The following is a 27,609-nucleotide window of genomic DNA, read 5'->3' as shown; positions in this document are numbered from 1 at the left end:
CTTTCTAAGGTCATATACATTGTTACAATTTGAAAAGCATAATTTAATAGCACATAACACACTACCTTCAGGATAGAAAGACATTTTGAGAAGGGGCAATATCTAAGTTAGGGGTCTCCAATGAAGAAAACGATTTATAGTTATTTATAAATTATAAACATAAAACTATAACATCATGTACATTATAAAGCATACTGAAACTAAAAATTTAAAGGTAGGAGATTTTAAAAATCATCCTGCTAGTTTAAATTAGTAAAAATTAAATATGTAAAAGGAGGGTATAGTAACCATTTCATTCTCACTGAAGTTTAACTACAAATATTTTGAGTAAGAGCAATGTGATGAAACGTGGTTTTGATACAGTGATTCAAAGATTCAGTCTAAAACTCAGTTTATTTCAATACTTGGTTCTAAGGGTGTTACAGACTGAACCGTGTCCCCTGAAAATTCATATGTTGAAGTCCTAACCCCCAGCACCTCAGAATATGACTGGATTTGGAGATCAGATCTCTTGAAAGGTAGTTAAGTTAAAATGAGGTCACTAGGGTGGGCCCTAATCCAATGACTGGCGTTCTTAGAAAAAAAGAGGAAGGCCGGGCGCGGTGGCTCAAGCCTGTAATCCCAGCACTTTGGGAGGCCGAGGCGGGTGGATCACGAGGTCAGGAGATCGAGACCCTCCTGGCTAACACGGTGAAACCCCGTCTCTACTAAAAATACAAAAAACTAGCCGGGCGCGGTGGCGGGCGCCTGTAGTCCCAGCTACTCGGAGGCTGAGGCGGGAGAATGGCGGGAACCCGGGAGGCGGAGCTTGCAGTAAGCCGAGATCACGCCACTGCACTCCAGCCTGGGCGACACAGCGAGACTCCGCTCTCAAAAAAAAAGAAAAAAGAAAAAAAAAGAAAAAAGAGGAAATTTAGACACAGACAGATTCAGAGGAGAGACCATGTGAAGACACAGGGAGAAGACTGCTATCTACCAGCCAAGCAAACAGGTCTCACAAGAAACTTACCCTGTCGGCACCTTGATGTTAGATTTCTACAGCCTCCAGACTTGTGAGAATATCAATCTCTAGTGTTTGAACCACTCAATCTGCGGTATTTGGTCATGGCAGCCCTAGCAAACTAATACAAAATGCCACAGTAATAGAAAAAGGCAACTCACCACAAATACATGGAGACAATGAAAGAAGAAGAGCTTCACTGACCGAATCAGAATACTTATTTGTCAATTCTATTCACCTTAAATTAAGCATGGATTTTTGTTGAAATTTGACTAAGTTTTCATCTTCTCTAATGTTTATCATCTGTACTTCCAAACTAACTGAACATTTAAAAATCTCTAACGAACTGATTCAAAATCTAAGTGTGTAGATAGGAGAGCTTTAAAGATAATACATTCTTTGTTTGTTTTGGGCAACATTAAGTAGTAACTGATATATTACCAAATATCAAATTCTGTCTGCAAATCATGTTTCTTTAGAAAAACAATTTCTCATTCATTGCTTTTTTGTTTTTTTGTTTTTGAGACGGAGTTTTGCTCTGTCTGCCAGGCTGGAGTGCAGCAGTGCATTCTCAGCTCACTGCAAGCTCCTCCTCCCGGGTTCACGTCATTCTCCCACCTCAGCCTCCCGAGTAGCTGGGACTACAGGCGGCCACCACCACACTCGGCTAATTTTTTTGGATTTTTAGTAGAGACGGGGTTTCACCGTGTTAGCCAGGATGGTCTCGATCTCCTGACCTCGTGACCTGCCCACCTCAGCCTCCCAAAGTGCTGGGATTACAGGCGTGAGCCACCTCGCCCAGCCTCTTATTCATTGTTAAAACATCATGTTTACCTTGTAGGAACACACTGACCATGTTTAAGAGAATTTTTTGCTGACAACCACTTATCATTACAGAAAATCAACAATTTTAGAACACTTTTCTTTGGAAAAGGAAAATGGTGTGACTTATTTTAAGATTGGCAACTTTAAAAAATACTTTTCCATAATGTATCAGAAAACTAGTATGTGATATATTTTCATGACTGTGACACTTCTCATTTTCAAAGGATTATAATGATTCTATTATTTAAGATATAATCTGCAAATCCACCTACTTGGACACATATGAACTGCTATATGTTACAACAGCTAAAAGTGAACAAACAAGTGAGGATGTCACCGCCAACTCCGTTTTGTTTGAGGGAATGCCTACTCTTCCCCTGGGGATCATTGCTTATATAAAGTCTGATCCAGAGAAAGCACCAGTGTCAAACTGTGTATTAAATATTTAGTAAGGCTTAATTTATTTCTAGATGAAAATGAATACAAGTAGCATTTCTAATGTTTTTTTCACATCCTAACATACCATTCTTGTGCACCTCTGGGAGATCATGAGTCCATAATAAGGTATTCTAACTTACACATGCATTAGCTTTAATGTTCACCATTTCACCTAGGTAAATAGAGATTATTTAGGGAGGGCACGGTAGCTCACGCCTCTAATCCCAGCACTTTGGGAGGCTGAGGTGGGAGGATCACCTGAGGTCGGGAGTTTGAGACCAGCTTGGCCAACATGGTGAAACCCTGTCTCTACTAAAAATACAAAAATTAGCTAGATGTGGTGGCGCATGCCTATAATCCCAGCTACTCAGGGGGCTGAAGCAGGTGAACTGTTTGAACCCAGGAGGCACAGAGGTTGCAGTGGGCCGAGATTACACCATTGAACTCCAGCCTGGGCAACAGAGCGAGATTCTGTCTCAAGAAAAAAAAAAGAGAGAGAGAGAATATTCAGGGGTCTGCTAAAATAACCAGGTGGCCAAAAGTTGTATGAATATAAAATGTAAACAATCCTTTCCTTTGTTTACTCAGAAGAAGGAAGAACTATTTCTTTTTTATTTTTAATTAACCAATTCAAATTGTATACGTTTATGGAGTATAATGTGATTTTTTTTTTTAGACAGAGTCTTGCTCTGTCACCCAGGCTGGGTGGGTGATCTCCACTCACTGCAACCTCTGCCTCTCAGGTTCAATAATCCACTATTGTACAGCCTGGTGACAGTACTCTCTAATATTCTTCTGGTTTCTCAAGCTGTTTAGTTAGCTTCTAAATCACTTATTTATACTATTAGGTAATGTTTGTGAAAGGAATGCACTGCCACATCTGGCTAATTTTTGTATTTTTAGTAGAGTCAGGGTTTTGCCATGTTGGCCAGGCTGGTCTGTAACTCCTGACCTCAAGTGAACCGACTGCCTCAGCCTCCCAAAGTGCTGAGATTACAGATGTGAGCCACCATGCCTGACCTGTTTAGCATATATTTTAAATAATGATTATGTATTAAGTGTTTACTGTGCCAGACACTATGCTATGTATCTGCTTGCTTTCATTACTACATTTAATTCTTTTTTTTTTGAGACAGAGTCTCGCTGTTGTCGCCAGGGCTGAAGTGCAATGGCGCCATCTTGGCTCACTGCAAACTCTGCTTCCCAGGTTCCAGCAATTCTCCTGCCTCAGCCACCCAAGTAGCTGAGATTACAGGTGCCCTCCACCATGCCTGGCTAATTTTTGTATTTTTAATAGAGGCAGGGTTTCACCATGTTGGCCAGGCTGGTCTCAAACTCCTGACCTCAGGTGATCCACCCGCCTCGGCCTCCCAAAGTGCTGGGATTACAGGCGTGAGCAACCGCGCCTGGCCTCCATTTAATTCTTACAACAACCCTAACAGATAGTTAATATTACCTACAATAGTAGCAAGTTTTATTATTTTGTGAATGAGTAAACTGAAGCTGAACTGGTTAATTACCCAAACTAACACAAACCTAGTTCTGCTTTACTCCAAAGTTTGTGCACTAAACCACTATATATTACATTACTTGTTAGTTGGTAGACATAACAATAATATAAACTAATGCAACAGGATGTCAAATGAAACTTTTCCTGTGTTCTCCAAGTTTCAGCAGGGCCTCAAAGGCCAAAACCAAAACAATAGAAGTCGAATACCCCCACATTCTAAGAAAAGTGCAAGGCTTAGAAAGTGAGGTTGCCAAAAACTGGCTCTGCTGACATTAGTTCACTACCCTTCTCAAGGCTGTATAAGAGAAGAATTACAATTTCTTAAATTGTGAGGATTACAAGGGACAACAGAGAGGACTTCTTTAAAGAAACTAAGTGGTGTGTTTCCCTGCCTCCTATAAGGAAAGAGTGATGTACCTCTTGCCTACCTCAAGCCAGGGACTGAAACCTCAAGATAACCACTCAAAGTGCTTGAGGCATATGCCCAGATTTGGGGAAGTACATAGACACAGGGACTGGTATCTGACTCCCATCTGGTGGATAAAATGAGCTGACATGTAACTAAATGTCAAAGACAGCTTAGGCACAACAGTCAAATGAGAAATTTCAGCAGAAGTTCTACAAAATGCCACAGTGTGGAAAATTACATGTAAAACTAACTTTAATAACATTAAACTTTTAGAATTTAATTATATTAATGCAATGTTATTAAATGCCCATATAATTAAATAAAATGTCTCTTTTCACATAATTATCCTTTTTTTTTTTGAGACAGAGCCTCGCTCGTGTTGCCCAGGCTGGAGTGCAGTGACGTGATCTTGGCTCACTGCAACATTCACCTCCCAGGTTCAAATGATTCTCCTGCCTCAGCCTCCCAAGTAGCTGGGATTACAGGCGCCTGCCACCACGCCTGGCTAATTTTTGTATTTTTAGTAGAGACAGGGTTTCACCATGTTGGCCAGGCTGATCTCAAACTCTTGACCTCAAGTAATCCGCCCACCTTGGCCTCCCAAAATGCTGGGATTACAGGTGTGAGCCATTGCACCCAGCACTTTTCACTTAATTATCCTTTTAAAAATCCCCTCCAAAGCAAAAAATAACTGTCCCGGCCGGGTGCAGTGGCTTAAGCCTATAATCCCAGCACTTTGGGAGGCCGAGATGGGCGGATCACGAGGTCAGGAGATCGAGACCATCCTGGCTAATACGGTGAAACCCCGTCTCTACTAAAAAAATACAAAAAAACTAGCCAGGCGATGTGGCGGGCGGATGTAGTCCCAGTTACTCGGGAGGCTGAGGCAGGAGAACGGCGTAAACCCGGGAGGCGGAGCTTGCAGTGAGCCGAGATCGCGCCACTGTACTCCAGCCTGGGCGACAGAGCGAGACTCCGTCTCAAAAAAAAAAAAAAAACTGTCCCAAACTAGAACTTTGCAGTTATACAAATTGCTTCAAAACAACTTTAATGTAACCTAGTATTTTCCTAGTGTTTTTGTTTTGTTTTGTTTTTGAAACCGGTCTTACTCTGTTGCCCAGAGGCATGGTGTGATCATAGTTTACTGTAGCCTTAACTCCCTGGGCTCAAGCAATTCTCCTGCCTCTGCCTCTCAAGTAGCTGCGACTACAGGAGCACCCCACCACATCTGGCTAATTTTTTTTTTTTTTTTTTTAATAGAGACAGGGTCTTGTTGTCTTGCCAGGGCTGGTCTTGAACTCTTGGGCTCAATCCTCCTGCCTCAGCTTTCCAAAGTGTTGGTATTATAAAGTATGAGCCAACATGCCTAGCCAATAAAACCTAGTTTTTAAACCACAAATCCAAACTTGGTAAGCTCTTCTTAGCAAGACATTGGAAAATAAAGGCAGCAAAATCATTACTAAAGTATTCAAAGGTTGAAGAAATTTTCCAAAAGCTAAAAAGAAGCAATAAAAAAAGTTTTAAAAGTCACAAAGTAATACTACTAGTAATACTACCACTTTTTAGAAATTTTGAAAACAGATAAAACAGGAGAAAAATACCTGTAAGTCTACTATCTCCAACATGGTCACTGGAATATTTCGGTATATCTCCTGTTTTTTAAGCACATTTTTATACAGATGCAATTATAGTGTATATATAATTGTATCCTGCTTTTTTTATTCAGAGTTACATAAAAAGATGCAATTTTGGCCAGGCTCTGTGGCTCATGCCTGTAATCCCAGCACTTTGGGAGGCCGAGGTGGGCGGATCATCTGAGGTGAGGAGTTCGAGACCAGCCTGGCTAACATGGTGAAACCCTGTTCCTACTAAAAATACAAAAAATTAGCCGGGCATGGTGGTGCACGCCTGTAATCCCAGCTACTCAGGAGACTGAGGCAGGAGAATTGAACCCAGGAGGTGGAGGTTGCAGTGGGCTGAGATCGCGCCATTGCACGCCAACCTGGGCAGTAAGAGTGAAAGTCTTAAAAAAAAAGAGAGATGCAATTTTCAAGAATTTCAGACTGCAGACATAACAGGCTTTCTTAAAAAATACACATTCATAACAATTGTACGATGTAACTTTCTATTTCATTCTAAAGCTTAAAAGCCAGAAGATGTATTTCTCAAATTTTCAAAAGAGATTCCAAAATTATATATTCTTTGCATATTTTATCTCATTTGACAATAAAAGAGCAACAAAAGTAAAACTGCAGTAACATGGTTATTAAATACATCTCATATCCCTCACAATGCCATGTAAAACACAGTAAGGGCATTAGCTGGGTGTGGTGGCAACCGCCTGTAGTCTCGGGTACTTGGGAGGCTGAGGCAGGAGAATCGCTTGAACCTGGGAGGTGGAGGTTGCAGTGAGTTGAGGTCGCGCCACTGCACTCCAGCCTGGGCAACACTGGGAGACTAAAGACTCTGTCTCAAAACAAAACAAAACCAACAACCAAACATAGTAATAGTAAGGGCTGGGCATGGTGGCTTACACCAGTAATCCCAACACTTTGGGAGGCCAAGGCAGGAGGATCACTTGAGGCTAAGAGTTTGAACTGCAGCCTGGGCAACACAATGAGACCTTCCCTCTACACACACACACACACACGCCAAGTATCAATCATGTGCTGTAGTCCCAGATACTCAGGAAGCTAAGGCAGGTGGATTACTTCAGCCCAGAAGCTGGAGGCTGCAGTGAGCCATGATTGCGCCACTGCACTCCAGCCTGGGCAATGGAGCAAGACTGTCTCTAAAAATAAAAAATAAAAATAAAAAGTGCCTGTAATCCCAGCACTTTGGGAGGCGAGGTGGGCAGATCACCTGAGGTCAGGAGTTCAAGACCAGTCTGGCCAACATGGTAAAACTCATCTCTACTAAAAATACAAAAATTAGTCGGGCATGGTGGCGTGTGCCTATAATCCCAGCTACTTGGGAGGCTGAGGCAGGAGAATGACTTGAACTCGAGAGGCAGAGGTTGCAGAGCTGAGATCACGCCACTGCACTCTAGCCTGGGTGACAGAGTGAGATTTTGACTCAAAGAAAAAAAAAAAGTTATTACCAACTCTTCTTCCTGAAGAATTTGGCCCTAATTAGGCAAAGCAGAGTAAGTAAGGCAGGCATACTTCCCTCATGCTAACAAGCAAGGTAAGGAGAGAATTTGTGTAGGAGGGCTGCCTACCGTGGAAGTATCAGGGCCTAAACAAGGTAAGGAGTGCACTCCCACAGAGGGGTAGCCAGCATGGGATGTTAGAGCTTCAGCAGAATGAGGAGGGTATCCAGGCTGATAGATGGCCTGGTGCAGGGTTGTCAGAGTCAGGGCAAGGTGAGGAAAGCATCCTAGGAGGGAGCCACCTGGCACAGAGCCAATTGGAAAGTGAACCTTGGGCTTGATTTCAGCTTCTTGGCTGGGTGCTGCGTGTAATGCACAAACTACTTAATCAAACACAGCACCCTGACTCAGTACTATGCAACTATTAAAAAGGATGAGGTAGAGATCTGTATGCAGACGTGCAAAGATGTCCAAAATAAAAGCGGGGCAAAAGCAATTGGAAAAACAATTTTCAATACACTTTTTAAAAAGGATATACATATATCTATACACCTGCTATACATGTATCTATATACATGCCCTCCCCTCACACACGCACTGCAATAATATGAATTTGAATGTTACACAATTGACTCTTATTCTCTGTCCAGCCTCCTTTTCTCAAATGGGGGATGGGCAGGCTATAGTTCTCTTCCTCAAATTGTACGAGGCGAGTAGTTAGGAAGCAATCATTTTGTGACCATTTGAACTTTCTCAATTCAGTACAGTAATCCTTTGGTATGTGTAGGGATTGGTTCTAGGACCTCCCTCAGATACCAAAACCCATAAAGGCTTAAGTCTCTTTTATAAAATGGTGTTGAATTTGCATTATAAAACCTACTTACAACTTATATCCTTCCATTTACTTTTTTTTTTTTTTAAGAGGCAGAGTCTCCTCATTGCCCAACCTGAAGTATAGTGGCTATTCACAGACACAATCATGGTGCACTACAGCCTTGAACTTCCAGGCTCCAGTGATTGTTCCACCTCAGCCTCCCAAGTAGCTGGGACTACAGGCCCCATGCCTGGCTCTATCTCCCATATGCTTGAAATAATCTTGAGATTACTTATAATACCTAACACAATGTAAATGCTATGTAAATTACTATTATACTGTATTGTTCAGGGAACAGTGACAAGCAAAAAAAAGTCCATTCATGTTCAGTACAGATGCAACCATCCAATTTTTTCTGAATCTTTTCAATCCATGAGGGTTGTATCCACAGGAGCAAAATCCATGGATACAGAGGGTTGATTGTATATGATCAGTTATACCAATAAAGTTTTTTTAACTTCACATTGGTACTTTTTTGTTTTGTTTTGTTTTGTTTGAGGCAGGGTCTCACTTTGTTGACCAGGCTGGAGTATAGTGGTGCTACCTTGGCTCACTGCAGCCTCTGCCTCCTGGGTTCAAGAGATCCTCTTGCTTCGGCCACCCAAGTTACAGGGATTACAGGTGTGCACCACCACACTCGGCTAATTTTGGTATTTTTTTAGTAGATATCAGGTTTCATCATGTTACCCAGGCTGGTCTTGAACTCCTGAACTCAAGCGATCCACCTGCCTCAGCCTCCCAAAGTGCTGGGATTACAGGTGTGAGCCACGGTGCCCAGCCTCCCATCAGTACTTTTTATACTATTAATATTAAACCATATTTTTTAAATGTTGTTTTTTCATTATCCTTATAATAAGACTCGAGATTTTTATAAGATTGAATTTTCTGATCCCCACTTATTAAATTACAGTGGCTACACAAGAAATTGTCAACAATGGTACCAGTGAGAGAACCTGGGGTGGGGAAACAAGTTATTTACTTTTTATTTTATAACTTTTTATAATGATTACACGTTTTGTGTTTTTTGTTGTTTTTAAACGTTAAAACAGGATCTGAATGGTGGAATAATGGACCTTTTAAGTGGTATTTGTTATATTTTTCTATATTAAGTAAAACCCTAATAAATGTTTTTAAATGAACACATACGATGATGCAGAGATATCACTTCCAATAATTTACCCTAATGAAATAAGTAGACAAATTCACAAAGATATATGTACAAGAGGAGATTTAGAATATTATAAAACTGAGAACAAATTTCCAGTAGGTGATGATTAAATGTACCATGGTAAATCCATACTCCGAAATACAATGAAGTTATAACATGCTCAAGATCTATTAAGTAAAAGAATGTTATAAAAGGTTGTGTAATACAAATTAACTTTAATCTGTATGAATAAACAAATAGAATTTATGGTTAATATGGATATGCACCAAAAAGCTAACAATGATTATCTCTGGGTGATATAACTATGGTTGACTTTTCTTTTGGTTTATCTGTATTTTCTAATTTTAAAAAATAAACGGGCTGGGCGCAGTGGCTCACGCCTGTAATCCCAGCACTTTGGGAGGCTGAGGTGGGTGGATCACGAGGTCAGGAGATCGAGACCATTCTGGCTAACATGGTGAAACCCTGTCTCTACTAAAAATACAAAAAATTAGCCGGGTGTGGTGGCGGGCACCTGTAGTCCCAGCTACTCAGGAGGCTGAGGCAGGGGAATGGCGTGAACCCGGGAAGTGGAGCTTGCGGTGAGCCGAGATCACACCACTGCACTCCAGCCCGGGCGACAGAGCAAGACTCTGTATCAAAAAAAATAAAAATAAAAATAAAAATAAATCACTTTCATAGCATTTGTTTCAAAAAGAGATAGCTTACTTTTTAAAGAGGCATCAAATACTTATTGAACACCCACTTCATACAGAGCATTGTGAGAATTAAAACAGCAAGAACAGTGATTACACTTTATTATATATTTTGTTAAATACTATGTGCCAATCACTTCAATCACATTATCACAATTAATTTTCATAGCACCTATTTGGGGTACTACATAAGATTAAGTTTTGGTACATACAACTGGAACTGGAAATAACAAGTGGTTTAAGCAATACCGATGTTTGTTTCTCTGCCACTTAAAAAAAAAAAAAAAAAGAGTAGGCAGTCTAAGATGTCATCAAGTCCCCAGGTGCCTATATTCTGCTATGCCACCCTCAACACATGGATTCTGTCTTTAAGATCACTTCATAGTTCACACATGGAGCTCCAGCTATTATATCCACATTCCAGGAAGCAAAAAGGAAAAAAGTTCTATTTAAGCAGCCTTCCTGGAAGTACCATATAACACTTTTGCTATGGCTTATTGACCAGGACTTAGTCACATGTACAAACTGCAAGCCAGGCTGGGAAATATAATCTTTAATCATTTTATCCTGCAATATGCCTCAAGTAAACTACTGAGTTCTATTACTTAGAAGAATGGATGTTAGATTAGCCAAAAAATCTCTGCCACATGCAGATATTATTATCCTCATTCGCACACAGAAAACAGAGGTACAGAATCAAATGGTTACATGACACAGCATAATTTGAAAGCGGTCTATATACATTTCACTACACATTCTGTGTCCCATTAGAAAATTATATGCATGAAAATAAATATAAGCACACTCACAGGACATTTATATATGATTAAAGGCAGTTTATTACTAAATAAGATTATTGATAGATGAGAAGTCATCTACAAAATGAACAAAACTAAGAGCGCATTCCTGGCAAATGTAACATCAGCAACAAATTATTTATGAAGCACTGATGATGCACCAAGCGTTTTCAAAAACCTGTAAAAAATTTTTTGTTTGTTTGTTTGAGATGGAGTCTCACTTTGTTGTCCAGGCTGGAGTGCAGTGGAGTGATCTCAGCTCACTGCAACTTCCATCTCTTGGGTTCAAGCGATTCTTCTGCCTCAGCCTCCCGAATAGTTGGGATTACAGGCGCCTGCCACCACGCCAGGCTAATTTTTGTATTTTCAGTAGAGACGGCGTTTTGCCATGTTGGCTAGGCTGGTCTTGAACTCCTGACCTCAGGTGATCCACCCACCTCGGCCTCCCAAAGTGCTGGGATTATAAGCATGAGCCACCGTGCTCAGCCTAAAGCCTATACATGTTTTAAAATGTAACATAAATAAAGCACATAAAGTCCACTAATCTATGTACAGCTCAAAGAACTTTTATATATATATATATAAAAAATACATACGTCATTCATGTTGTATATAGCAGTCAGTTTTTCTTCATTTCTGTATAGTACTTCATTTAATGGTAAGGCCAGTATTTATTTATCCATTCTCCTGTTGACTAATATGCAAACTGTTTCCAGGTTTTGGTTATTATGAAGAAAGTTGTTCCAAACAATTTTTTTTCTTTTTTTTCAGAGATGGGGTCTTGCTCTGTCATCCAGGCTGGAGTGCAATGGTACAATTATGGCTCACAGCCAACTCAGCCACCTGGGCTTAAAGTGATCCTCCCACCTCAGCTTCCCAAGTATCCGGGACCACAGGTGTGTGCCACCACGCCTGGCTAATTGTTTAAAAACTTTTTTTGTAGAAATGGGGTCTTACTATGTTGTCCAAGCTGGTCTCAAACTCCTGGCCTCAAGCGATCCTCCTGTTTCAGGCTCCCAAAGTGCTGGGATTACAGAAGTGAGCCACTGTGTTCAGCCTGTTATAAACATCCTTTTTTTTTTAAAGACAGAGTCTCGCTCAGTCGGAGTGCAGAGGTGTGATCTTGGCTCACTGCAACCTCTGCCTCCCAGGTTCAAGTGATTCTCCTGCCTCAGTCTCTCAAGTAGCTGGGACTACAAGCGCGCATCACCACGCTCAGCTCATTTTTTTGTATTTTTAGTAGAGACGGGCTTTCACTATGTTGGCCAGGATGGTCTCAATCTCCTGACCTTGTCTGCCCACCTCAGCCTCTCAAACTGCTGGGATTATAGGCATGAGCCACCGCATCCAGCCTAAACATTCTTACATGTATCTTTGATAGACACAATCACACTTCTCTTGGGTATTATCTGGGAGTAGAATTGCTGGGTTATAGAATAGGCATATGTTTTTGGGTTTTATTCGGTTTTGGTTTTTGAGATGTAGTCTCACTCTGTTGCCCAGGCTGGAGTGCAGTGGTGCAATCTTGGCTCACTGCAACCTCCACCTCCTGGGTTCAAGTAATTATCCCGCCTCAGCCTCCTGAGTAGCTGGGACTACAGGTGCATGCCACCACATCTGGCTAGCTTTTGTAGAGATGCGGCTTCCCCATGTTGGCCAAGCTGGTCTCGAACTCCTGACCTCAAGTGATCTGGCCTCCCAAAGTGATGGGATTACAGGCCTGAGTCACCGCACCTGGCCAAGTAGGCATATGTTTAACTTAAGTGGACACTGCCAGAGTTTTCCAAAGAGGCTGTACTAATTTACACTCTTGCCAGCAATATAAGTGTTTGCAGTCACTCCTCAGTCACACTGGAGTTGTTAGTCTTTTTAATTTTATCCATTCTGGTATGTAGTAGCATCTCACTGTGGTTTCCATGTCAACTTTTCAAACTCATTTGTTTCTTTAGTTCGTTTGTTTCTTACCATACCATATTTATTTTTACTTTATTACTATATTATCATATTTTATTTTTTAAGATTATTTTTATACATCATCATGTTTTGTTGGAATTAAGCTTTATAAACTCCAAAACATTGGTAATCAAGAATAAGTCAGTTCTCAAACATTTTAGGTAGGTCCTCATGTATCACATATGGTCATGAAAGTAGACAAAAGATGGAAGAAATACTATCAATGTGTGGAATCATGGAAGCCAAAGGAAGAGACTTTATCAAGAAGGAAAGAGCGGTCAATAATGACAGATAAGTTGTCAAAAGGTCAAGTAAGATAAAAACTGGAGTGTCTGTTGGTCATTAGGACTTGGACAAGAGCAGGTTCCGTGGCATGGAGGAGGCTGAAGGAAAATAAGTGAACTGAGAATTGGATGAGAAAAAAAGAATGCAAATATCAACTGTAGACAATCCATTCAAGGAGTTTCTCCAAGTAGGCAAGTGGACAATAGAGTGGAGCTGGACAGGAACGTGAAGTCCAGGAAAGCTTTCTAAATTTATTTCCTAAACAAGTTTAATCTTCTTTAAACACCAGTGGGAAAGAGTTGCTAAAGAGGAAGTAAGAAAAGAAGCAAGGGTATAAAGCAAAGACCTCAAGAAGGAGAGACAGCATGGGCCTCCAACGGGACCTGGAAGGATTATCAGCATCTCCCAGGAAGATGGACAGGTCTTCCACTGAAACAGAAGGTAAATGATAAAGGAAAGATAAGAGTGCAGGTAAATTTCCAGGTTTAGCGGCTAATACACTTATGAACTTTACATCTGATGGCTTCTATTTTCTATTTTAACAGCCATGGTTATCTGCTGAGAGTAAAGTGAGAGATACAAAAACCAAAGGTTTAAGGAGAAGGAAGAAGGTTTAAAATAGGAAGTGTGGGGGGGGAAAGGTGCAAGAATACACAGGTTCCCTAAGCAGAGAGTTTTCAAAGAGTTATGAAAAAAACCTTTGAGAACATTCATCATGATTAGGGACCATAGATAAGAAGAAAAGAGAGCGTCAGATAAAGAGTGGGAGAAAGGCTGGTGAGGGGTAACAACACCAGGATAATATCACGAGAGGAAAAAAATTCTAAAAAGAAAAGAAAGATGCAAACCAGTGTCATACAAGCAAGGAGAATGAAGACTGAGAAAGGATCCTTGCATCTGGTAAGAGGGCATTAAATAAATGGTTTCTAAAGGAGGGTGAAGGCAGGTAACAGCCAAAATTAAACAGAAAATTAGTGAGGAAATGCACAAAGTATGAATACAACATTTATTTGAAACTCAGTAAGAGGGATAATAAAAACAAAAAGGAGACACAACTATAAATGAAACATTTTAAAGTTGGGGAAAATCGATATTTTTTAAAACTGCAGCAAAAAAATAATGAAAGACATAATAAATACACAGAAGAGGGAGGAGAAAGTCTGATGGAAGAAAGGTGCTATGGCTCACAAGAGGGGCAAAAGAATGGCAGTACTACTTTTCAACAGTTCTTTGTCTTAATACAAAATGATAACTGAGGCAGAAGAGGATTGCTTGAGCCCAGAAGTTCAAGACCAGCCTGAGCAACACAGTGAGACCCTGCCTCTATTTTTAAAATTGTTTAAATGATGATAAGCAATGCCAATTAATCATTCTTCAAAGTAAAAGAAGAACTAAGCTGCAAGAATTCATTCTCTTTTTGGAGTGCACATTAAACTCAATTATTGATTTGATGCATCGCTTCTCAGTCTTTTGGCTAAGATCAAGTGTATTGATGTGATGGGGCACAAATGAATCTCTTGGCCAAATATTTTTCTTTAATGTTTCAGGCTTCTCTTCAGGAAAATAACATCTAAAAGTCTGGTAATAGTAATAAGAACTAACAATATCTCTACATTTTATTTTAGTCAAACTTTCTTCACTGATAATGCCGTGTTCAAGATGCAGTAGTGGCCAGACGCGGTGACTCACGACTATAATCCCAGCACTTTGGGAGGTAGAGGCGGGTGGATCACTTGTGGTCAGGGGTTCGAGACCAGCCCGGTCAACATGGCGAAACCCTGTCTCTACTCAAAATACAAAAAATTAGCCAGACATAGCGGCCAGTGCCTGTACTCCAAGCTACTTGGGAAGCTGAGGCAGGAGAATCACTTGAACCCAGGAGGCAGAGGTTGCAGTGAGTGGAGATCCCACCACCGCACTCCAGCCTGAGCTACAGAGCTAGACTCTGTCTTATAAAAAAAGGTGCGGTAGTGATGCTTGAAAGATACAGTACCCAGATATAGACAATAGTACCAAGTGTCATTTGCCATAACAATGTCTTTTGGAATCCTTCAGCATATAGCTTCAAAGGTAGTTCACTAGACCACCAAAAGCAGCAAATTTGCAAATTTTGTTATTCTAAAATATTGAAAAATATCTGCCCAATGAGATTCTTTCTTACTCTCCCTCCTCCCCTCCCCTCCCTCCCTCCCATCCCCTCCCTTCCCCTCCCTCTCTTCCTTCCTTCCTTTCCCTCTCTCTTTCTCTTTCTCTCTCTCTCTCTTTTTTTTTTTTTTTTTTTGACAAGGTCTCATCCTGTTGCCCAGGAGGGACTGCAGTGGCATAATTGCAGCTCACTGCAGCCTCACTCTTTGGACTTAGGCGATCCTTCTACCTCAGCCTCCCAGGTAGCTAGGACCACAGGCACACATCACCACACCTAGCTAATTTCTTGTATTTTTAGTAAAGACTGGGTTTTGCCATGTTGCCTAGGCTGGTCTCAAACTCATGGGCTCAAGTGATACTCCTGCCTCAGCCTTCCAAGTGCTGGGATTAAAGGCATGAGCCACCATGCCTGACCAAGATTGCCTCTCAACTAGAAAAATTCTGGATTCATAAAATCTGCTTAGCTCCTTATCTCAACTATCAAACTCCATTATGATATAGTAAATAGCTACAGTTAACTCTGAATAAAATATTTTAAACGTTGGTTACTCAGCAAGCTTCCTTTAATATAATTAACAACTTTCAATATATTCATGAGATTCAGAAAGTTTTCTGTGCATTCCAAAGCTTTGCAATACATAAAACAGCAGTTTCAAACAGCACTCTTAGCCCTTAGAACAAACAGAACAGAAATGGAGCCCAGCAGTGACTTGCTGGGCAGTATGTTCACCCACAGCCAGCTTATTGTTTTTGCTGGAGGGAAAGCTCCAAGGAGCTTTCCTGCTGTCCTGGACAGTCAGAAGAAAGCAGGAGGATGTCTATACCTTCAGCTGTATTGTTTTGACTACTGGCTGTAAGTTTGTCTCTAATTCCCTCCCTCCCCTTGAGTGTTGGAAGGTACTTTGAGGAGATACTCACTAAAACACAAGTGTGAGACTTGCATGGGAGGCTGGACAAGGGGGAGGGAACACTGTTAGTAGCAGCTTCAAACAATGCTTAAAATAATAACTGCTTTACATTTACTAATCACTTTGCTATTCAATTGCTCACAATAGTTTTTTCCCAGTTTAATTTCTGAGGATCAACGATTTATTTTTTTTAATTCTGTAAATATGCCCATACAGCTGTGGTTAAATTTAAACAACACAAGAAAATCCTCCTTATTATCTTCACTACCTAAAAGCACAGTACAACTTAATGATACCAGCAACTCCATCGATTTGGACTGCAAAATCTGCGCCACACTCTAACCATCTTACAAGTACTGTTGAAATGTCCCACGATGGTAAAGAATAGAGATATGTCATCACTAAGAAGTATAATTTTTAATTTCCAGCTCATTTAGTGTCAAAAATCATGAGCACAATATCCATGAATTCTAGATGAATACTTTTTTCAAGAGATATGTAGTCATTTTTCCCTTATGCCACTGATATACAACTAAATGAGACAATAATCCTTCTCAGGAATGATCCTTGAATAAATAGGAAACTGAGATAACTTTGTCTCTTTTTATTTCTTTGAAAATATTTGAAAGGGTTTATTTAAAAGTCCAATATGCTATGTTTCCAAGAATCTTTTTAATTTTAAGGATTTTAAATTTTCATTTGCAACATTATATGAAGACATGGGTCTGTCATTTTACTCAGATTTTGCCCATTTGATAAAGCCATATTTTAAATAATCTTCATTCAAAGTATTATACTTTTTCTCAGGTGACCATTTCCCTCAACATTTCTGTTCTTCCAGATCCAGTTATTGCACCTACTTCTGTATTTTTTACTTTGTTTTTTCCCTCTAATAATGGAACAACAAATTTGAAAGGCAAATTGATCTAGTTTGATTTAAAAATACAATTATCACTAGACTCTTGAAAATATCACACTTGACGAATGCAAAGTTCAAAAATAAAATTTGGTTCAACAACTCACCATTTTTAACAACAGCAGATAAAATTCTCCTACACTTTGCTTAACCCTGATTTATGTCAATATAACTATACAATGATAGCTATCACATTACACTCATGATTAAACTGACCATCACTCTAATTCACATAATTTTCCTCTTTTGTTCCAAGTTACCCCTTATAGTTTAAATAGGGCCCAGGGAAAAGGAAATTTTCAGTAAATACTGTTGTGCAGCAGGCTATGTCATTTCCTCACAGAAGGCTCTATTATTACAGCCTTAATAGACCCTTATTTAATCAGAATATCAAAGAGTACAGATAAATATTTAAATACAAAATTATGCTTTACATTGCTAAGTAACCAATTCAAACACATCCCACACAGCTGGGAGATTTTTTCATTCCAACAGAAAAAAAGACAGAGAAAAATGCAAATCCCTTTTAAGCAGCAGCAAAAATAACTCTCTCTCTCCCCCACCAATCTGTCCTGAATTTTAACATCCAAATAAAAAATCCACAAACATGTCATTTCTATGAATTCAAACTTGAAGGAAAACAAATAATTTCTCTCCATATCCTTTGTTGTAAATACCACTGCTATGAAAACTACGAAAGTTAGAAATTTAACTTTAAAAAGTACAGCATAAGTAACCTTTAAGTAATATAAATGGATTAATATTGCCTGAACTGAATGCTAAAAACTCTATTTTCACGCCACTAACCAGAAGTCTAAGATTCATAAGAAAAAAAAAATCTTGAGTTTCTTCCTCAAAAACACGGACCAGGCATAATGGCTTCATACTTGTAATCCCAGCACTGCGGGAGGCTGAGATGGGAGGATCCCGAGGCCAGCAGTTCAAGCCCAGCCTAGATAATGTATCAAGACCCCATCTCTACAAAAAGTTTTTTAAAAAATTAGAAAGTCTGGGTGGCATGCACCTGTAGTGCTAGCTAACTGGGAGGCTGAGGTGGAGGGACTGCGTGAGCCCAGGGATTGGAGGCTGCGGTAAACTGGAGTGCCACTGCACTCCAGCCTGGATGACAGAGAAAGACCAAGAAAAGAAAAGGGAAGGGAAGAGGGAAAAGGGAAGAGGGAGGAGGGAAAAGGGAGAAGGAAAAGGTAAACACCTGGGATAGATGTGAAAAAGTCAGTCCTTTAAATTTTCTTCTCTTATCATCATCTAATCCTTCAGTCTTAAAATTTGCTATACTGCTTATAAAGTGGAGACACTGTCATATTTCTTATCTTTAGGATAAAAATTATTCATTCAGGGCAAAGAAGAAAAAGAGAAAAAAATTCCATCCTGTCCAATCCTCTGGGAACCAGTGAAGAATACCCTTTCAGGTTTATCTTTTATTTCACCCAGGCTTCAATGTCGCCACTTTCACAGAAGCAAAAAGATCAATGTTTTATTGATTCAGTAAAGAATATTGAATATCAAAAAACATTTTTCAAACATACTTCTTTATTCTGACTCTACAAGTTAATCTATTTCTCTGTATCTCAGCTTCCAAATGAGTAAAGGGAGTATTTTCCATTTAAATGAGAAATGGAAGATGAATGAAAATGTTTTAAGTATTTTAAGAAATGTACTAGAATTTAAAAACAGGAGGTATAATTTCGAAGAACCATGATTTTTTTCTAAACCAAGCTTACGAATTTAAGTACTTCAAAGAAGATCCCTTTGGCAGACTATAGCCTACCTGTGGGCCAAATATGGCCCACTGCCTGATTTTGCAAGGCCTCTTAAGAGTGGTTTTACATTTTTCAATGATTGGGGGCAAAAATCAAGTAAGTATAACATTTTGTGATGTGAAAATTATGTGAATTTCAAATTTCAGTGTCCATAAATAAAGCTTTATTGGAACACAGTCCATGCTTACTCGTTTAAGTGTTGTCTATGGCTGCTTTTTGGCAGAATTGGGTAGTTGTGACAGAGACCGTATGGCACACAAATATTAATATTTGCTATCTAGCCCTTTACAGAATATTTGCTAACCCCTGCCTTAGAAGACCATATAGTTATTCTCTTTTTTTTTTTTTTTTGTCTTGTCACCCAAGCTGGAGTGCAATGGCAGGATCTCGGCTCACTGCAACCTCTGCCTCCCAGGTTCTAGCAATTCTCCCACCTCAGCCTCCCAAGTAGCTGGGACCACAGGCATGTGCCACCACGTCCGGCTAATTTTTTAAAATTTTTTGTAGAGACGAGGTCTCCTTATGTTGCCCAGGCTGGTCTAGAACTCCTGGGCTCAAGCGATCCTCCCATCTTGGCCTCCCAACGTGCTGATTACAGGCATGGGGACACAGTCTTTTGTTGTTTTTTAAGCTTTGTCTATGATTTCCAAGAACTAAACATCCAGTGTTGGGATAGGAATATGCTTTTAAAGCTTTGATTAATGGTAAAAAAAAAAAAAAAAAAAAAAAAAAGCTGGGCACAGTAGCTCATGCCTGTAATCCTAGCACTCAGGTAGGCTGAGATAGAAGGAGTGCTTAGGCCCAGGAGTTTAAGATCAGCCTGGGCAACACAGTGAAACCCCACCTCCACAAAAGAAAAAAATTTATTTATTTATTTAAAATTTTTTTGAGACGGAGTTTCACTCTTGTCTCTCAGGCTGGAGTGCAATCGCGCAATCTCAGCTCACTGCAACCTCCGCCTCCCGGGTTCAAGTGATTCTCCTGCCTCAGCCTCCCAAGTAGCTGGAATTACACACACGCACCAACACATCCAGCTAATTTTTGTATTTTTAGTAGAGATGGTATTTCACCATGTTGGCCAGGTGGGTCTCAAACCCCTGACTCAAGTGACCCACCGCCTCGGCCTCCCAAAGTGCTAGGATTACACGTGTGAGCCACTGTGCCTGGGCAAAAAAATTGTTTTTTAATTAGCAGGGGGTCAGGCCGGGTGCGGTGGCTCATGCCTGTAATCCCAGCACTTTGGGAGACCAAGGTGGGTGGATTACCTGAGGTCAGGAGCTTGAGACCAGCCTGATCAATATGGTGAAACCCCATCTCTACTAAAAAGTACAAAAATTATCCAGGCGTGGTGGTGTGCGCCTGTAGTCCCAGCTACTTGGGAGGCTGAGACAGGAGAATCACTTGAATCTGGGAGGCAGAGGTTGCAGTGAGCTGAGATCATGTCACTGCACTCCAGCCTGGGCAACAAAGCAAGACTCTGTCTCAAGAAAAATAAAATAAAAAATAAAAACTAGCAGGGGGTGGTGGTGCATGCCTGTAGTCCTAGTTTCTCAGGAGACTGAAGCAGGAGGATCCCTTGAGCCTAAGAGGTCCAGGCTACAGTGACCTATGATTGCATCACTGTATTCCAGGGTGGCTGAGCAAGACCCTATCTCTTGAAAAAAAAAAAAAAAAAAAGCAAATAAGTTATATGTGCCACACAAATAAAAAGACAGAAAAATAATTTCATAATAAAGCCAGAAGATCAATGTTCTTGTGTAGCTGTGAATTTGTTATAAAGCTTTTTCAAAGAGAAGCTCCGATAATACTTTGGGCAATACAGACAGTCCCTGACTTGATGTTTTAAATTAATGATTTTTCAACTTTATGATGGTGCCAAAGTTGTATGTGCTCAGTACCCTCCTTAACTTATGATAGGGTTACATTTGGATAAACTCGTTGTAGGTTTATCATATGTTGACTAACAACAGTTTCAACTTATGATGGGTTTATTCAGACATAACCCTATCGAAAATTGAGGAGCATCTGTACTTCTGGAATAAATGAGTGACCCCCAAATGAAATTTTAAAAGAACAGGACTCATTTGGATGTAAAAGTTGTTCAACTTTCAAGTAAATTCCATTTCATTGCTTTATAATAATTTATAGAACAAAATAACACAGATAAATACTCCCTTCTACTTATACAAAGCAAGTCACTTATTCTTGGCCCTCTTCTCTTCTAATTCTGTATGCTCCCTTGAGCAATTTCATCTGCTCTTACAGCTTCAATTAACACTTACTGGCTACCTCTGAAATCTGAATCACCAATTTTAGTCTGGCTTCTGGACTCTAGATCCTCTCTTGACATCTCCACTTGAATGCTCCAAAGATAATTCAAATTCAACATGTTCAAAATAGAAACAATTATCTTCCTCCAACATTAAAAAATAAAACAAGATCCTTCATCCAAACAGTTTTCCAAGCTAAAAAACTAAGTCATTTACTTTTCTGTTCACCTTCTGAGCCAACTGATTTTAAAGCCTTGTCAAATTCTACACCTTCACTATCTATCCTCTCCTCTCCATCCCTACTACTATTTTCCTACTCCAGGCCCTTATCCTCTCTTATCTGGACTATTTCAATACCAATAGCCTCCTAACTTATCTCCCTATCTTTTGTCTCTCTCCATCCAATCCAGCCTCCAAACCATCTTCAGGTTATCTTTCCTTAATACCTGTATCTAAAATCCTTCACTGCTCTCCATTGTCTTTAGAATCAAGTCCAAAGTCCTTGGCATGATACTCTGGCTCTTCATGACGTAGCACCAGAAGACTTTTTTTCCCTCTTTTTCTGAATCATAACTTTTTTTTTTTTTTTTTTGAGACAGATTGCCAGGTTGGAGTGCAGTGGCATGATCTCAGCTTACCGCAAGCTCCGACTCCCTGGTTCAAGTGCTTCTCCTGCCTCAGCCTCCCGAGTAGCTGAGATTACAAGCATGCGCCACCACACCCGGCTAATTTTTGTATTTTAGTAGAGACGGGGTTTCACCCTGTTGACCAGGATGGTCCCGATCTCCTGACCTCTTGATCCACCTGCCTCGGCCTCCCAAAGTGCTGCGATTATAGGCATGAGCCACCGCATCTGGCCCTAAATCTTAACTTTTTACTTACCTAAGTCTGTAATGTTGTTTTATAACGTATCTTGTACTTCAAAGTATTAAAAGTACCTTTAACACCATATTTTTTAGTGAAACTTTCTGCCAAACTGCACTAATTACTCATTTCATTGTTACAAATGAAGGGAAGGGAAATACCACATTACCTAGCAATTTTAATGATCCTAATGCAATCAGCAAGGAAGCTTTGCAATTTTCTTTTTTCATGTTATTTCCAGGCACCATCTCCTTTAGCCCAACCACCCATTTCTGTACACCCTGGCCTTCAGTGACAATGGACTACAACACATTCCTCAAACATACCATACACTTTCACACTTATCCCTGTTCTTTATTCATATCACTTGTTTCCTGATCCAGTTTCAGCAAACTCCTATTCATCCTTCAAAGCCAAATGTAGTATCTTCTCTCTAATCGTCCTCCCTACCACATGCAGAATGATTTTTCCTCATCAGTGGTTAAACTCTATCTATACTTCTTTTTTTCTTGCATCTCGTCAAACATATATAAATCTATACTTCTTTACAGCTCTTACCACGCTGAAATTGTAGGGACTTATTTACATGTCGGGTTATAAGCTTCTTGAAGATAGGGAAGCATTTTCTTTTCTTGAGTCTAACACTTAATTTACAGTCTGAGAACAGATATTTTTAACTTCTTAATGAAAGAAGTTACGAGGTGTTTTTATTGAAAAATAAGCACCAGGCCGGGCGCGGTGGCTCAAGCCTGTAATCCCAGCACTTTGGGAGGCCGAGACGGGCGGATCACGAGGTCAGGAGATCGAGACCATCCTGGCTAACATGGTGAAACCCCGTCTCTACTAAAAAAATACAAAAAACTAGCCGGGCAACATGGTGGGCGCCTGTAGTCCCAGCTGCTTGGGAGGCTGAGGCAGGAGAATGGCGTAAACCCAGGAGGCGGAGTTTGCAGTGAGCTGAGACCCGGCCACTGCACTCCAGCCTGGGCGGCAGAGCGAGACTCCGTCTCAAAAAAAAAAAAAAGAAAAATAAGCACCTCATATTGTTAAGATAATGCCATAACTGTTGTTGCTGAGGGACTGAGAGCTTAGAATCAACCCCACGTCATTCACTGGCAACAACAAAAAAAGGGTTCCTACATACAAACTGTAATTAAATCGTATCTTGGACTTGCCTTCATCTATATATTGCAATATCAGTTTATTTTTTCCTCTTTCTTTCCTTCTTTTTGAAATAGTTTTTTATAAACCTCTTTTTAAAATACCTATTAGATGTCATTTGTATCTCACTCACAGAATTTGAAACTCAGTATAGTGCAAAGGTTACAACCAGGTCCTTGGAGTATGACTGATTTGAATTCTACCTTTGCTATCTAGGTTGTCTAATCACGGGCAAGTTACTCAACCTCTCTATGCCTCTTAATGAGATGATCATAATTAACATCTCTCATGGTGCTGTTGTGAGCATTAAATAAGCTAATACATGTAAAGAATTTAGAATACTGCCTGGCACAGGGTAGGTACCAATGAATGCTAGTCGATGTTGTTATTGTTACCATCTGCTTTAAAAACAGCTTTTTTTGGTACTTATTTTAGCTCACTTGGTAGAACGGAATCTCCTAGATGAAAAGAATTACATACTGCTCTTACATAAATATAATCTTGTGCCTATTGCATAGTAGGCCCTCAAAAAACAATGTGAATGTAAGGTTTCAGACCTCCAAGATCAACAAATTGTAAAATCACAGAAAAATTCATACATAGAGTACATGTTTAAAACTCATGTTTTAAAGTAGTTTCAAAAGACCCATCCTCCACTGAATTGTTGAAACATGTTTAAGTAAAACTTCTACAGCAACACACACAAAAATTACATTCACTAGTAACTTTCCCTCTACTACTTCATTTAATTTGATCTTGGTATCCAGTGGCCTAAAAATCTTGCCTATAACTTAAGACTCACTACAGATCATTTAAACGCAATATAATTTCCAGCTTTAGAAAACTGCTTATTGTCAATAAGAAAAATGAATATTCTCCTTTATTGCTGCATTTAAAAAACGCACTGCCACATTCAACACACACACACACACACACAACTAATGAAAGACCAAGACACATAATTACTACATTTCCTGGTTTCTGCCTGACAAAGTCAGAACAGGCCTACAAGTATCCCCAGCAAAAGCCTACGGGTTACAAAACTGCCATTTTCTTTCGTATTTCCCATCTCCCCGCTAAAATCCCTTGCACACATATCCATAGTAAAGAACAAAAACGTCTATAATAAAAGCTGTATGAAAAAACATATATTAACAAGATTTTGGAAGATTTAAATCTTCCTATAAGCAGCCCGTCAATTCACAAAAACAAATGAAAGTCTTGATTTGGAACAATATTCCCAGCTTACTTTAGCAAGCATCTTAAACTACAACTATTTAGCTAAGGCAAAGAAGTAGATTATTTGATTGCTACAGACTTCGTGGTAAATGATTCAGCAACAGTGTATAGATAACACTACTGCGCTATTCTAGAAAATTTCATCAATCATTAAAAATAGAACACAAACAATGGTGACTTTGTGGGAAAAGTTTAAACAACTTATTTACACAGTAAGCAAGGATCTATCACTTTATCTAAAACACTGCAGGAGAATCACTAGCTTTAGGGTAAAGGTTTGTAAAGTGCCTACTATGTACCTTAGTAGTTGCTTCACAGAATATACACACTCCACACACACGTTCAAATATCTGAGATTTGTAGAATACTCTCACTCATCTCATTTGGCCCTAAGAATGCCCATAGGCATGAACTTACCAGTTTCATAGTTACGGACAGGGAGGCCCAGGAAGTTAATTTGACCCAGGTATCACATCTGGTTCCGTGGGTTCTGGCCCTAGACTTGAGCCTTTTGACTCATAATCTAATCATCAGCTGCTATACAGCAATAGTTACTCAAATGCTCTTAGGTGTTCCATTGTCAGATTTTTTAATTAAAATTCTACTTGACAACTTTCGGTATTGTGCTTATTAGATGGTGCTAAGAATCAAAACACCAAAAAAAAAAAGCAAAAAAATTGTTTGGAAGTGGATCGTCCCAGCATGTCGAAGTTCAAGCTCACTAGCTAATCTTGGAGAAAGCCCGCGTTTCCCCGGGCTGCGGGGCGCTCCCTCCCTCTTCCCCAGCAGAGCACGGCGCCCCGCCTAGGGGTCCCCAAACCCCTGAGGTGAGCGAGGAGGTCCTCAGCCAGGCTCCGCCGCAACCCGTGCGGCCACGAGAGGACGTCCCAAAGCTGGGCCCAACACCCGGTTGCTCCTCCGGACCGGGGAGGTGCCGAGACGGCAGGGCTCGGTGACTCCACCTCCGCCAGGCCAGATCACACCTTCCGCGGACTAAACCGCGGCGCCTCAGCTCCGCGCCCGACGCCCAGAGGGGTGATGCCAACCACCCCGAGTCCGAAGCCCCTGCGACTTGAGACCCCGCACCGAATCACCCCGACTCCTACCTGTCTGGACCTCAACGTTGTCTCTGTGGCCAGGCTAGTCTCCTGGGTCTCACTCGGGTCCGCTGCGTCCCGCCCCCGCAAGCCCTGCCAAAGGCTCCGCCCCGGCTGCAGCCCCACGCCCTAGCCCCGCCCGGTCTGACAAGACTCAGTTCTTATTGGCTCCTATTCCCACCCCTCCCGCTACGCCGGCCCCTGACACCGCCCCAGCCGGCGGTGAGGGAAACTTCCACACCTCAAGTTCGCTGAAGGGCCAGTACCTTGCCAGGACCTCGGTCGCTGCAATTCCAGCAGGCGGGCGATCGGTGCCACCGTCGTCCGGCCGAGCCCTCGAGCCAGAGCTCCATCGCCTTCGCCTGCCGTCGCATCGGGCCCACGGCGACGGCCCTACGCTTTATGTGAAGGTTTACTCTTCACAGCTACTCAACAAGAAAAAGCCTGGCTTAATCAGGGAATCCAAGCACTCTTTCCTAGGCTGACCTCAGTGGGCAAACAATTGCACTACGGTGCCAATTTGAAACGTCAAGAGAAACAAATAACTCTTGCAGCACCTCAGGCTTGGAATCTCAGAACAGGGGTGCCTTGATACTCCCAGTGCGTGAGGTCAGCCCCCACGCCCTGTTGAGACACATTTGCCTAAGCGCTCCGCCTGCAACACGCTCTTGCTCAGGTATGTGCATGGCGTTGTGCCTACTGCAAGCTGTAACCCAGTTTCACCGAGGCTGCGGGACAAGGATCTGTTGAGCCTGTTTCCCAGGCACTCGCTAACCACCCCACCTCGCCTCGCCCCGCCCCACCCAACCAGAGCCTCTTGGGTCTGGTGACCAAACTCTTCCTACATTTGTTCACACAGAGGTACCAAAATAGAAGACTACCAGAAAGAGAGGTGTTTAGTTACGTATCACAGATGACGGTCACAAGTAAACTTAACCCAAACAATAAAGGCAGCATATCCCAAACAGTTGTGAAACTATGACCTGTAGACAGTAAAACAGAAATTACATTCTATGATGGGGGGAAAAAGTAATGACATACTTTTAAAAAATCATGTCCCAATGAGGAGATAAATGTGGATATTGTTTGTAGTAAATTTTGAACACTGATCTTTATGGGCTTCCCCCACCAAAAAAAAAAAAAAAAAAAAATCTTATCTAACGTATCTTTTTATTTATTTCTTGAGACAGGGTCTCTGTGTGTCACTCACACCGGAGTGCAGTGGCCCAATCATAGCTCACTTGAAGCCTCAACCTGTTAGGTTCAAAGAATCCTCCCACCTCAGCCTCCCAAGTAGCTAGTACTATAAGCATGCACCACCACCCCTGGCTAATATTTTTATTTTTTTGTAGATACAGCGTCTCACTATGTTGCCCAGGCTGGTCTCCAACTCCTGAGTTCAAGCAATCCTCCTGCCTCAGCCTCCCAAAGTGCTGGGATTACAGACACGAGCCACTGCACCCAGCCCAGAAATGTATTTTTTGTCCTCTGCGTTCAGGAAGATTATTTGGCAAAATGAGGCAGGTTGAATTCCAAGTATCACATATGAAACCAAATTTATAGATGTAATAAATGAATTCACATGTGTGTATTGTACTGCCCTCTCATGGGTAAGATGGAGATATACATAATGGTAGTTAATGCCCTCTGAAGTCTGAGAATACAGTGTTTAATGTAGCAATCTGTACTATTTTGATGAGAAGGAGGCCAAGGTAAAATAAAATCTGGTTCTTTAAAGGGTTTACAAATACTCAACAAACAAAACTTCAACTTAAGAAATCAGGAAGAGATTCTTACACCAGAGCTAGTACAAACATGCCGTCAGGGTTACACCTATGCTTATGGCTGCCTGTATAGAATATAGAAACATGCAAGAATTTGCTTTCAATTTTTTTTCCATTTGAAAGTTCAGACTGGGCGCAGTGGCTCATGCCTATAATCCCAGTACTTTGGGAGGCCAAGGCACGTGGATCATTTGAGCCTCGGAGTTTGAGACCAGCCGGGGCAACACGGTGAAACTGCGTCTCTACAAAAGATTAAAAAAATTAGCCAGGTGTGGTGGCATGTGCCTGTAGTCCTGGCTACTCGGAAGCCTGAGGTAAGAGGATCACCTGAGCCTGGGAGGCCGAGGCTGCAGTGAACTGTGATTACACCACTGCACTGCACTCCAGCCTGGGTGACAG

At 40.9% G+C, this 27,609-nt stretch overlaps 1 protein-coding gene across 3 annotated transcripts in view; it reads right to left on the bottom strand.

Moving 5' to 3' along the window:
• DENND2C (DENN domain containing 2C) overlaps window positions 1-25,550 on the bottom strand; it is an 86,769-nt gene extending 61,219 nt beyond the window's left edge. For 2 of the 3 annotated variants that reach the window (XM_033196972.1, XM_033196977.1), the window contains exon 1: window positions 25,436-25,550. The gene's annotated coding sequence lies outside the window, so the exon portion shown is untranslated. Of the gene's footprint in view, window positions 1-24,746; window positions 25,410-25,435 lie in introns of those variants that run through there. The other variant, XM_033196976.1, reaches the window with a different exon arrangement.
• Between the last annotated feature and the right edge of the window lie 2,059 nt (window positions 25,551-27,609).

This window comes from Trachypithecus francoisi, unplaced genomic scaffold (assembly GCF_009764315.1).
Source record: "Trachypithecus francoisi isolate TF-2019V2 unplaced genomic scaffold, Tfra_2.0 Lachesis_group5, whole genome shotgun sequence".
In the NCBI taxonomy this organism is placed as follows: Eukaryota; Metazoa; Chordata; class Mammalia; order Primates; family Cercopithecidae; genus Trachypithecus; species Trachypithecus francoisi.
This window is presented reverse-complemented; position numbering and strand designations above follow the sequence as displayed.